Below are 14,057 nucleotides of genomic sequence, written 5' to 3'. Positions count from 1 at the left end.
CTTAGTTGCAGAATCAGTTTCACATTTACAATTATGACAGTGCATTAAAGTTACTTGCTTCTACAGACTTTCCCAGTTTTATAGAATCCTGATTCCCTGGTCAAACGTGTTCACTCTAAACATTTCTTTTAGCAGGTTAGATTCCTTCAGTTCCTAAAGTGTTAATTCAACATTCTGGGTTAGAATGAAGAGGTTTAACATAAAGCAAATTGAGTACTTTAGCAAAATGCTTTCCTGAAAATGAAAACAGAATGACTTCAATATTACATTTCAGATTTACATTAGCCCCTCGTGAGGTGTATTTACTAGACTAACAATGGTTTCACAGTTCAGATATGTAACCAGGCAAGGTAACACTTCAGGCGTGTGGTTTCCTTTGTTCTAGTCCTGTTATCTCACCAACTCCGGTGAGGTTATGCCGTTGTTATAACTTCCCCACTTTTCCGCTTGTTCTCAGAATGCCGGGAGGTTTATTAATTCCCCAAGCCCAGCTGAAGGTTTCACAAGTCACTCTCCTTCCCTCCCACGTTGACAGCCCCATTAGTTGGTCTATACAGTGCTGGTAATTGGGAGTAACCCGACTCTCTCTCCACTCACACTCAACTCCGGAGGCACTAGCGAGGCCCTCTCAGCTCCAGGGGCCCGCACGTTCCTCACAATCTAACCGGGTATAATCAGTCTCATCCCGGACAGTTCGCTCCGTCACGCTACCTATTCCGGTCACGTTTTAGCAGCACTGTGACGGTTCTCGGCTCTCACGCTGCAAACTCTCCTCAGCTGACGGGGCCGGAGCTACGCTGCCGCTTCTTCCGCGTTCTTGTCAACTACGCGGCCCGCCATCGCCTCAGGCGTCAGAGAGGCGGGTGCTAAAGTAGGCCGGCCCTTCCCAGACTTCTGCCCCCTTCTCCTGGGTTCTCTCCAGCTGACTCCCGCTGAGCTCCGCGATGCCTCTTTTCAGCTATCACTGTCCTGCCGGCCTCAAACCGGGTCCTCCCCGCTCTTCTCAACAAGGGGCCCCTAAAGCAAACACAACAGTCTGGTATCGAGGACTCCAGCAGACAACCACTACCAGGTAAGACTCTTTATGGGATCATATGGGCACCAAGCACCACTGGAAATAGTGGCGGTGAATTCCCAGTCCTCACACCCACTCTTGAGGAAGCAGCTCGGGTAGGGCCATGAGAGGAAGGATGGGGGAAAGTAAGTCGGACAGTCTCTCCAAACTCAGTTGTTTCTCTGAAATATTCCCTGGTCATCAATCGACCGCTCCCACCAGGCGGCTCAATGACGCTTCACTCAGGAGCACTACCCGGGGGTTCTGTGAGCTAAGGGTGATAACCAGTGGTAGGGCTTAGTCAGTAGATAGAGGGTGACGTCCTCAAATAGAGCAGCTGGCCCAGGGGTCAATCTAGCCCTACACAGCGCGCCTTCCTCCCTACACTACCGCTTCACTCCTCAACCTCGCCCTGGTCGTTCTTCACTCTACTCCCCAAAATGGCCACCCTCGTTCTGGCCTTTTATAGGCTGGACCCTGGCTACCAAAATCAGCCGGAAGGTTCTAGAGCCTTCCCATTGTAGTCCTATGGCACAGGTCCCTGAGGTAAAATTTGTGGCAGTTACAAGCCACCATTTTGTGATTCTGTCTTCACCATTCTAAGAGGGTGACTAGGCCTCAAAAAGTTATAGGGACAAGGTAGCACCTAACCCCTTGGACAACACCAAAATGTTTCAGTGAACATAACAATGAAAAGTACTAGGAGGCAAAAAGGGACAAAATAAATAAATAATGAGGAGGGACCACCCAAAGGACTGACAGGTCTAACACGCGGCCCCCCCAGCTGAAAGTAGGAAGAGCTACCCAACCCCTTGGAAGTTCTCATCACTAAGGCGGAAATACCTTGAGAGACCGTCTGCATTGGCGTGGTCCACTCCAGGCCGATGTTCCACCCGGAAGTCCATTCCCTGTAGGGAAATAGACCATCTCAACAGCTTAGGATTCTCTCCCTTCATTTGCATCAGCCAACGAAGGGGTCGGTGGTCGGTCTGATCCAGGAAGTGCGAGCCAAACAGGTATGGCCGCAGCTTCTTCAGAGCCCATACCACCGCAAAGGCTTCCCGCTCGATTGCACTCCACCTCTGTTCCCGGGGAAGCAGTCTCCTGGACAGGAAGACAACAGGTTGATCCAGACCCTCTTCATTGAGTTGCGATAACACTGCCCCAATGCCATGTTCTGATGCATCTGTTTGGACAATGAATTCCTTGGAAAAATCAGGGGCTCTTAGGACTGGAGCCTCACACATTGCTTGTTTCAAGGTGTTAAAGGCTCGCTGACAAGCCTCCGTCCAGACTACCCGTCGGGGTTGCTTCTTGGAAGTGAGTTCAGTTAAGGGTGCCACAATTGTGCCATACCCTTTCACAAAGCGACGGTAGTAACCTGTGAGGCCCAGGAAAGCTCGGACCTCGGTTTGGGTCTTTGGGGGCTCCCAGGCCATGATAGCCTTAATCTTCGCCTGGAGGGGCTGCACCGTTCCCCTGCCCACCAAGTGACCTAGGTACACCAGCGACCCCTACCCGATCTGACATTTGCTGGCCTTGATTGTCAAGCCAGCCTGTTTCAGGGCCTGGAGAACAGCTTGTAGATGACACAAGTGGTCCTCCCAGCTGCTGCTGAAGATGGCAATGTCATCCAGATAAGCAGCGGAGAAGGCCTCCATCCCAGAGAGGACCTCTTTCACCAGCCGCTGAAATGTGGCAGGAGCGTTCTTGAGCCTGAAGGGCAACACACAGAACTGGTAGTGGCCCTCAGGCGTGGAGAAGGCTGACCTTTCCTTTGCCCCATCTGTAAGGAAGATCTGCCAGTACCCTGAGGTGAGGTCAAAGGTACTCAAGTATTGGGCAGCTCTCAGTCGGTCAATGAGTTCATCGGCCCTAGGGATCGGATGAGCATCAGTCTTGGTCACTGAATTCAGTACCCAGTAATCCACACAGAACCTTAGTTCTGGAGTGGTGCCCGGTGGGGCAGCTTTTGGCACCAAAACCACCGGACTGGACCAGGGACTACTTGAGGGTTCAATCACTCCTAGTTCCAGCATCTTAGTGACTTCGCTTTGAATGCTGGCCTTCACCTTATCAGACAGCGGGTAGGTTTTAGACTTCACTGGTGAACTGTCTCCTGTGTCCACATCATGGGTACACAGGTGGGTCCTTCCCGGGATAAGGGAGAACAGCGAGGAATACTGCTCCAAGACCTGTTGGCAGTCCCTACGCTGTTCAGGAGTGAGGGATGGGGAGAGAATCACTCCCTCCACTGACCCATCCTTTTCCTGAGCCGAAAATAGATCAGGGAGAGGCTCACTTTCCTCTTCCTCTGCTCCATCAGTCACCATCATCAAGATGACCTTGGGCCTCTCATGGTGGGGTTTGAGGCAATTGGCATGGAGCACCCGAAGGGGCTGCCGGGGGGTCTTAAGACCCACTAAGTAAGTGGCCTTACCCTTCTTCTCGATCACCTCAAAGGGGCCTGTCCAGCGATCCTGGAGGGCACTCAGCTCTCCAGGTTCCATCACCCACTCCTTCTGGCCAGGCTCCAACTCCACAGGGTGAGCATTGTGGTCATACCACTCCTTCATCACTGCTTGGCTGGCTTCCAAGTTGTCAGAAGCTGGGTTCCACAACTTAGCCATTTGGCTCCGGAAGGCCAGCATATAGCTCACCACATCCTGAGGAAGCTTCTTGGGAGTATTTTCCCATCCGTCTTTCACCAGGCTGAGAGGTCCACGCACAGGGTGCCCATACAGAAGTTCGAAGGGGCTGAAGCCCACTCCCTTCTGTGGCACTTTCCTGTAGGAAAACAACAGGCAGGGTAGGAGGACGTCCCATTTCCTCCACAGGCTCTCAGGCAGACTTCTGATCATGCCTTTCAAGGTTTTGTTGAACCTTTCCACTAGACCATTGGTCTGTGGGTGGTAAGGAGTGGTGAACCGGTAGGTAACCCCACATTCCTTCCACATAGCCCTCATGTAAGCTGACATGAAGTTGGTCCCCTCTGTCGGACACAACTTCCTTAGGGAAACCCACTCGGGTAAAGATCCCCATCAGGGCCCTAGCCACTGCACGTGCAGTAATGGTCCTCAAAGGAATTGCCTCTGGGTACCGTGTGGCGTGATCCACCAGAACCAGGATAAACCTGTGACCAGCTGAAGTTGGTTGATCCAATGGCCCCACAATGTCGATGCCCACCCTTTCAAAGGGGGTGCTAACGACAGGAAGTGGTTCCAGGGGAACTTTCAGCTTCACCCCTGTTTTCTCACTGGCTTGGCAAGACACACATGTCCGGCAGTAAATGTCGGACACCACCTTCATCTGAGGCCAATAAAAGTGGGGGACAAGCCGGGCAAAGGTCTTGTCCTGACCCAAGTGTCCTGCCAAGGGTATCTCATGAGTCAGTTCCAAAAGGAAGGCTCGGTAATGTTGGGGAACAACCAAGGCCCGTGACAAACCGTGCACTGGTGCCTTGGGTACACTGTAGAGGAGTCCATCCTCCCAGTAAATATGGTAGTTCCCAGCAACGTTACCTGCTGCCTGGGCTTCGGCCTGTCGCCTCAGTCCCTCAAGGGTAGGGCACTCCATCTGGCCCTTACAAAACTCCTCCCTGGTAGGTCGCCCCTCCACATGCCATTCGGCAGGAATTGGTAGGTTCTCCAGTGAGACAACATCCCCCTCCGTGGACTCCAGGTCCACCACCTCAGGTGGCCTATCCATCTCACGAGGCTTGGATGTCGAGGCAGGCTTCTCCTGTCCCCGGTTCGTTCCCTTCCTGGCAGCTGGCTGTGCCTTTGTTCCAGGCTCCTACCCTGGCGAACTCCCCCTCCGGGTAGTCGCGGACCTTGTGCTGGCACGGGCCCAGTCAGGTGTACCCAGCATCTCAGAATGAGTCCGGTATTCCACCTCCTTCCAAGCATTGTGCTCCATATCATTGCCCAACAGACAATCAACTGGCACGGCAGGGCTTACGGCAACTCGAAGTAGACCGGCAAGCCCTTTCCACTCAAATGGAACCTTGGCCACCGGGTAGTGACCCATTCTGCCGTCAGCCATCGCGGCGGAGTGGAGTACATGTGGAATCACCTGCTCTGGAGACACCAGATGACTCCTTACCATAGTCATACTGGCTCCTGTGTCTCTCAGAGCTTCCCCTCTTTGGCCATTGATGGTGACCAGCTGCCCATACTTGGTAGTATTTGAGGACACCTGGATCTTAGGAACCATCTCCTGATCTCCCAGGGACACTAAAGTGACTCCCGCCCACTCCCCCCGTTATCGAAGGGCAACTCCACTCCGAGCATTAAACTAGTTACTCCCTGGGCTTTTCCTCCAGTGGGAGGGGGTGGTCTCTTTGGGCACTTGACATCACCTTTATAGTGCCCAACCCCACCACACTCATAGCAGCGGACAACCCTTGGCTGCTGACTATGGTCAGGATGAGGGTTTCTTGGCGGGTTAGCCTTGGGAATGAATCCTGTTCCCTTTCCCTGGAAACTGTTTTGGGGGCCTCTTGAGAACTCCCTCTTTCTATCTCCCCCATCTTTCTTCTGGGGAGCGCCCTGTCCAGTCCTTTGGGAATCCCCTCCAGTTCCCTTTGAGGACACCCGGGTACTAGCCCAGATGTCCGCCTCCTCAGCAAGCTTCCGGGGGTTGGTCAGCTTGCTGTCCACCAGGTGTTGTCGCAGCTCGGGAAAACATTTCTCAAGTAGGTGCTCCTTGAGGATAAGATCATACAACCCCTCGTAGTCGCCCACCTCGCTGCCTTGCACCCAACCCTCTAGGGCCTTCTTTGCAATCCACTCAATTCTGTGTGGCCAGTTTGTGACTGCTCCTAAACTTCTGATGGTACTTTTCGGGAGTCAGCCCAAACTTTTTTATCAGCGCCACTTTCATGGTTGGGTAGTGGGTCTGCTCCCCCTGCTCTAGGGCCAAAAGTGTATCCCTTCCTGCAGTAGGCATGTATTTATATAACTGATAATCAAAAGAGAACGGACACTGGTATCTGCAAAAAACCATTAGTTTTTATCGAAAAACCCTCAGACATCCTGGAGTTGTTATAGCGGTATATCTTTTCATCCGCCCCATCAGGAGTCTTGGCATCGTCATAGGGTCACGATTAACGTGCAGTATGCCTGCCTCACCCGAGGCTACTTCTGGTGAATGCAGAAGTGTCCAGAAATGAAAAAAGGAAATCTAAAATATAATGACTCAGCCAGAGGAACTTGGCTTTTAATATAAAAAATTGACTGGTCACTACTATTAAAAACGAAATTGAGATATTGAGGTAGTTGAGTTACTAAACTACCATATCATTATTGAAAAAAGTCGACATGTTTCAGCTCGTCGAGCCCACAGAGGGTCAGTGGAGCTTTCGTCAGGACATAAACAGAAAAACATACAAACAAAAATAGATATGTATAGCACATACACCCTTTATGTGTATGGTGAAGATCACACAATGGAATTTCCAAGCTGTGAAAAAAATCAATGAGATCATTATCACAAAAGCATGTTCACTGGGTTTAGGCAGACATCTTTTAATAATTGCATTATTATATGCAGGGACGTGGGTCAACCGGATTACGGCATAACCCTCGTGGGATGAGTATGTAGGGGAAGTATCATGGGTTTTAGAGTAGATGGTGAATACTCATAAGCTTTTTATTTTTCTGTGACAAAGCTGTGCTTACATGGCTAAGGTGGATATCAGAATACGTTCAATAGGAGTAATTACGAGCTCAGGTAACAATTCAGGCTGAATTTAAAAAGTGACACGGAAGCGGTGCGCTAAAATACCTCATAGCTAAAGAGTCTATGCGTTGTGTAAATAACGGTTCGTGTATTAGTGAATCGCGGGTGTTGGGAAACCAAGGGTTTTACAAGTAGCGGTTCGCGTATTGGTGAATCGCGGGTGTTGGGAAACCAAGGGTTTTACAAATGGGGTTTACTACATATGTGGTTATGTGCTACCAACTTCATGCACACCCCATACAAAAACCCATAAGGTACCTGGTGTTTTCTGAAGTTAGGTATCCAACAGGGTATCAGAGTCGCTTCTGGATTTTCTCTACATTCGAAATAATATATATTCATACAAGTTAGTTTGAGCCGTTATCTTACCTCTTTTCTTTGGAAACACTCAGAGAACGCCATTCTTACCCATGCGGCATCAATCTGTGAGCCTTGTGCTGACTCTGCCCCCGGCTGTGGGCGGGTCAGAAGTTGTTGGTCTTTTATACTAGCCACTAACACAAAAGTAGGACCATTTGTTTACAAAATCGCTATTGTGGGCTAATGTGTTGAACAAAGCCCGGTTCCAGGCACAATTATCGGCATGATTCAATGTCGATCGAGTTAGCTTACACTATTTCCTGTGTGTCTATTTTGCATGGCTTGTTGATCCTTCTAATTGCATCTGGGAGTTAGGGCACAATTGTATAGAATGTACTATTTTTGTAGAAACGGGTACTCTTCATTTTTCATGGATAAGATCAGAATAGTTGAGTCCACGGAATGTGGTCATTCATTCCTATTTCATTAGTCTTTAAGCGGTCCACCCATCTCTGTTCTTTATTGAAAAGAACTTGTTCCGCGTTCTGATCCTTAGTTTGAAGCATTTCTAGTACTGTCCACTTGAGCTCGTCACATGTATGGCCGGCTTCTATGAAGTGGGTGCATAATTTGGTCGTATTCTTTTTTAACCTGACATTGCTCCGGTGTTCCCCTATGCGGAGTTTGACCTTCCGGCACGTCATGCCCACATACTGCTTTTGGCATTAGCATTTGATCAGATATATCACGTGTGAGGAGTTACAGTTAGTATGGCTCCTTTGAGTCCATTTGAGATTGTCATTCAGCTGTAAGGTCTTTGTACTCGACGTGAATTTGCACACTCCACAGGTGCCACAGGGATAGTGTCCGGTGACTGGTACCATATGTACATCTCTAATAGTTGACTTAAGAGGTGGTTTTCTAGGTTTCGTGTGTACAAGGAAGTCCTTTAAGTTCTTGGTTCTTCTGTTAGCAAAGCGGGGCTTAGGCCAGTTCAATGTTCCAGAGGTTAATATCTGCCAATTTTTCTTTATGAGTTTTTGCATCTCATAGGTCGCTGGGCAAAACGTAGTCACGCAGGTGACGAGATCTTTGACCGGTTCTTTTTGTGTATTCTGTAGCAGGCAGTCTCTAGGTTGATTAGAGGCTCTTTTCTTGCATTTAGATATTATTGATGGTGTGTAGTTCCTTTTTTTGAGTTTTTTACTCAATTCTTCTGCTTGTTTTTTGTAGTCCTCTTTTTTGCTACAATTCCGTTTATGCCTCAGGAATTGGCTATATGGGAGATTATCTCGCAACGGGCGAGGATGGTAACTGTAATAGGACAGCAAACAGTTTTTGGCTGTAGGTTTGGTAAATGTTTTTGTCTCTAGTCTCCCATTTTCCACAAATATGGTGAGGTCTAGGAAATCAATTGTCTGCCTATGTGCTGTGGAGGTAAATTTTAGCCAGCGATCTCTGCTGTTAAGCCATTCCAGAAATGTTGTTAGGTCAATTTTGGTATCCCAGATCAGGAGGACATCATCAATATATCGTTTCCAGTATTTGATACTGGAAACGTATGGGTTGGTATCGTGAAGAATGCTTTCTTCCTCAAGGCGGCTTACGTAGAGTCCGGCCACCGAAGGCGCAAATGCACTCCCCATGGAGGTGCCATGGCGTTGTAAATATAATTGGCCATTATACTCGAAGTAATTTTCTTGCAGAGCAAGTCTGCAGCATTCGAGTATGAAATGGCGCGGAGTTTTGTATGTCCAATCTAGCTTGAAGAGCAAGTCCTCCAACATATTGAGGGTGTCTTCTTGGGGTAGGCTGGTGTAGAGGGATTCTACATCCAGCCCTACCAGTAGCATGGTTTTTTGGTCAAAATTTACATCTCCAATCTGGTTCAGCAAAGCAGAAGAACCAAGAACTTAAAGGACTTCCTTGTACACACGAAACCTAGAAAACCACCTCTTAAGTCAACTATTAGAGATGTACATATGGTACCAGTCACCGGACACTATCCCTGTGGCACCTGTGGAGTGTGCAAATTCACGTCGAGTACAAAGACCTTACAGCTGAATGACAATCTCAAATGGACTCAAAGGAGCCATACTAACTGTAACTCCTCACACGTGATATATCTGATCACATGCCCATGCCAAAAGCAGTATGTGGGCATGACGTGCCGGAAGGTCAAACTCCGCATAGGGGAACACCGGAGCAATGTCAGGTTAAAAAAGAATACGACCAAATTATGCACCCACTTCATAGAAGCCGGCCATACATGTGACGAGCTCAAGTGGACAGTACTAGAAATGCTTCAAACTAAGGATCAGAACGCGGAACAAGTTCTTTTCAATAAAGAACAGAGATGGGTGGACCGCTTAAAGACTAATGAAATAGGAATGAATGACCACATTCCGTGGACTCAACTATTCTGATCTTATCCATGAAAAATGAAGAGTACCCGTTTCTACAAAAATAGTACATTCTATACAATTGTGCCCTAACTCCCAGATGCAATTAGAAGGATCAACAAGCCATGCAAAATAGACACACAGGAAATAGTGTAAGCTAACTCGATCGACATTGAATCATGCCGATAATTGTGCCTGGAACCGGGCTTTGTTCAACACATTAGCCCACAATAGCGATTTTGTAAACAAATGGTCCTACTTTTGTGTTAGTGGCTAGTATAAAAGACCAACAACTTCTGACCCGCCCACAGCCGGGGGCAGAGTCAGCACAAGGCTCACAGATTGATGCCGCATGGGTAAGAATGGCGTTCTCTGAGTGTTTCCAAAGAAAAGAGGTAAGATAACGGCTCAAACTAACTTGTATGAATATATATTATTTCGAATGTAGAGAAAATCCAGAAGCGACTCTGATACCCTGTTGGATACCTAACTTCAGAAAACACCAGGTACCTTATGGGTTTTTGTATGGGGTGTGCATGAAGTTGGTAGCACATAACCACATATGTAGTAAACCCCATTTGTAAAACCCTTGGTTTCCCAACACCCGCGATTCACCAATACGCGAACCGCTACTTGTAAAACCCTTGGTTTCCCAACACCCGCGATTCACTAATGCACGAACCGTTATTTACACAACGCATAGACTCTTTAGCTATGAGGTATTTTAGCGCACCGCTTCCGTGTCACTTTTTAAATTCAGCCTGAATTGTTACCTGAGCTCGTAATTACTCCTATTGAACGTATTCTGATATCCACCTTAGCCATGTAAGCACAGCTTTGTCACAGAAAAATAAAAAGCTTATGAGTATTCACCATCTACTCTGAAACCCATGATACTTCCCCTACATACTCATCCCACGAGGGTTATGCCGTAATCCGGTTGACCCACGTCCCTGCATATAATAATGCAATTATTAAAAGATGTCTGCCTAAACCCAGTGAACATGCTTTTGTGATAATGATCTCATTGATTTTTTTCACAGCTTGGAAATTCCATTGTGTGATCTTCACCATACACATAAAGGGTGTATGTGCTATACATATCTATTTTTGTTTGTATGTTTTTCTGTTTATGTCCTGACGAAAGCTCCACTGACCCTCTGTGGGCTCGACGAGCTGAAACATGTCGACTTTTTTCAATAATGATATGGTAGTTTAGTAACTCAACTACCTCAATATCTCAATTTCGTTTTTAATAGTAGTGACCAGTCAATTTTTTATATTAAAAGCCAAGTTCCTCTGGCTGAGTCATTATATTTTAGATTTCCTTTTTTCATTTCTGGACACTTCTGCATTCACCAGAAGTAGCCTCGGGTGAGGCAGGCATACTGCACGTTAATCGTTGACCCTATGACGATGCCAAGACTCCTGATGGGGCGGATGAAAAGATATACCGCTATAACAACTCCAGGATGTCTATGAGGGTTTTCGATAAAAACTAATGGTTTTTTGCAGATACCAGTGTCCGTTCTCTTTTGATTATCAGTTACTAGTTAAGGGGAAACGAATGGACTCTTTATCCTCTTCCCTCCTTTTTGTTTGATATCAGTCTTTAAGCAGCGCACAGCTGCAGGGATTCCCAAGAGACCTAGTTATATTTCATACTAGACTCTGGATCTTTAAAATTGAGGAACCATGGACAACAATATGGGTTTAAGCTTTACAGGCAGTGACATCGACGAAATTCTAGCAGGCCATTCTTTACTACAGAACCAAGAACTCATCGAAGCAATCGCACAAACAGATGAGTGGGACACTCTGACTACTAAGAAACGGGAACAAATCCGGACTACAATACACGGGATAATCATGACCGAATATTTAAGATCCAAATCCGCCCCAAAGGGCTTATGGGTCACCAATGCACCGAGAATCTTTTTGCATGATTTGGTCTTCCGACGCGATTGGTCTTCTATCTCGTGGAAATGCACACTGGACTACCTTGTACTAATAGTTAAAACAGCCAAAAGACTATCGGACGCACTCTTAAAAGAGATACAAGAGTGAGAGAATGAACTTAAAAAAAGCATAAATCCGCAGGTATACAAGAAACGCCTGGACGAAATCACCAAAGAAATGGATGATATGCAAGAATATCTCACACAGAACAAACTTCAGAAATTATCTAAAGAACTGAAAAAGTTCAGTCAGGAGAAAATGCACCCGTATTGTAAGGAAGATTTTACCTTTACCAACGGCGGCTCAGATGGAGACTCATCTGGTGGGAATTCCTCAGAAGGGTCAGAAGCTAGCTTCGATGGTTCAGCCCCAAGAAGAGGCCGGAACAATTTTCGGTTTTCACGTCCCCGACGAGGCAATAGATGGCAAAGACCACCATTTTTTCATGGCAATCCCATGCCCTACTACCCTCCATACATGCCTCCTTTTGCTGGATGGATGAATCCTTACCATCCAGACGCTAACCAGCAACACCAAATGGAGAGTCAACATATGCCTAATAATGTTACTCAACATCAAACACAGCCTTTTTTAGGGAGAGGCCAAAACACAACGAGAGGCAAGAAGAAAAATCTCAGGTGGCAAGACCAACAGCCCAACGTACAAACGAGAAGCATGGCCTCTGTACAACCGGGACCGAGCAAGTAGATTCACTCATAGTGAATTTGACGACAATCACTTTAACCGAAGACCAAAAAAATGTCCTTAACAAAGGACTTGGGTTTGTGCCAACACCTACAACTGACCGCTTTAAACTAAAATGTGAAGCAGCAGAGTTCTGCAGAACCCTAAAACTCAAGGCTTTCTTTGGTAATTCCGACAATCCAGTGATGGAGGGAGATACTAACCTAAGGAGAAAATCTAAATTCTGTCCTCCACCTGCCGCAGTGCCCATCGAAGTTCAAACATTCGAACAAGCCATAATGAAAGGTATTGACAAAATGGACAAAAATAAAAAGGTCTACCACAATATGAGCAATAAAGAAAAACAGGCTTTGCTCGAACTAAGAGACAATGAGAAGATCATAATTAAACCCGCCGATAAGGGTGGTGGGGTGGTAATCCTTACAAAAGAAGGATATAATGAACAATGCCTAACTCTACTGTCCAACGGAACCTTCTATAAACAACTAGATGCGGATCCCACTGAAAGATTGACCAATACGATCGCAATTATGGTACACGAAGCGGAGTTGAATCGATGGATTTCAAAGAAAGAGGCAGAATTTTTAACACCCAAGGCACCCAAAATACCTTTCTTCTATTCATTACCAAAAACCCATAAAAACAAAACACCTCCCCCAGGACGCCCGATAGTTTCGGGAATCGGTTCCTTGCTCGAGCCCTTGTCGAAATTTGCTGACGAGTTTCTAAAGCCATTGGTACAAAAGACGCCAACATATCTCAAGGATACGAGGGACTTGCTGAACCAGATTGGAGATGTAAATTTTGACCAAAAAACCATGCTACTGGTAGGGCTGGATGTAGAATCCCTCTACACCAGCCTATCCCAAGAAGACACCCTCAATATGTTGGAGGACTTGCTCTTCAAGCTAGATTGGACATACAAAACTCCGCGCCATTTCATACTCGAATGCTGCAGACTTGCTCTGCAAGAAAATTACTTCGAGTATAATGGCCAATTATATTTACAACGCCATGGCACCTCCATGGGGAGTGCATTTGCGCCTTCGGTGGCCGGACTCTACGTAAGCCGCCTTGAGGAAGAAAGCATTCTTCACGATACCAACCCATACGTTTCCAGTATCAAATACTGGAAACGATATATTGATGATGTCCTCCTGATCTGGGATACCAAAATTGACCTAACAACATTTCTGGAATGGCTTAACAGCAGAGATCGCTGGCTAAAATTTACCTCCACAGCACATAGGCAGACAATTGATTTCCTAGACCTCACCATATTTGTGGAAAATGGGAGACTAGAGACAAAAACATTTACCAAACCTACAGCCAAAAACTGTTTGCTGTCCTATTACAGTTACCATCCTCGCCCGTTGCGAGATAATCTCCCATATAGCCAATTCCTGAGGCATAAACGGAATTGTAGCAAAAAAGAGGACTACAAAAAACAAGCAGAAGAATTGAGTAAAAAACTCAAAAAAAGGAACTACACACCATCAATAATATCTAAATGCAAGAAAAGAGCCTCTAATCAACCTAGAGACTGCCTGCTACAGAATACACAAAAAGAACCGGTCAAAGATCTCGTCACCTGCGTGACTACGTTTTGCCCAGCGACCTATGAGATGCAAAAACTCATAAAGAAAAATTGGCAGATATTAACCTCTGGAACATTGAACTGGCCTAAGCCCCGCTTTGCTAACAGAAGAACCAAGAACTTAAAGGACTTCCTTGTACACACGAAACCTAGAAAACCACCTCTTAAGTCAACTATTAGAGATGTACATATGGTACCAGTCACCGGACACTATCCCTGTGGCACCTGTGGAGTGTGCAAATTCACGTCGAGTACAAAGACCTTACAGCTGAATGACAATCTCAAATGGACTCAAAGG

This window comes from Lissotriton helveticus, chromosome 2_1, assembly GCF_964261635.1.
Source record: "Lissotriton helveticus chromosome 2_1, aLisHel1.1, whole genome shotgun sequence".
Classification (NCBI taxonomy): Eukaryota; Metazoa; Chordata; class Amphibia; order Caudata; family Salamandridae; genus Lissotriton; species Lissotriton helveticus.
This window is presented reverse-complemented; position numbering follows the sequence as displayed.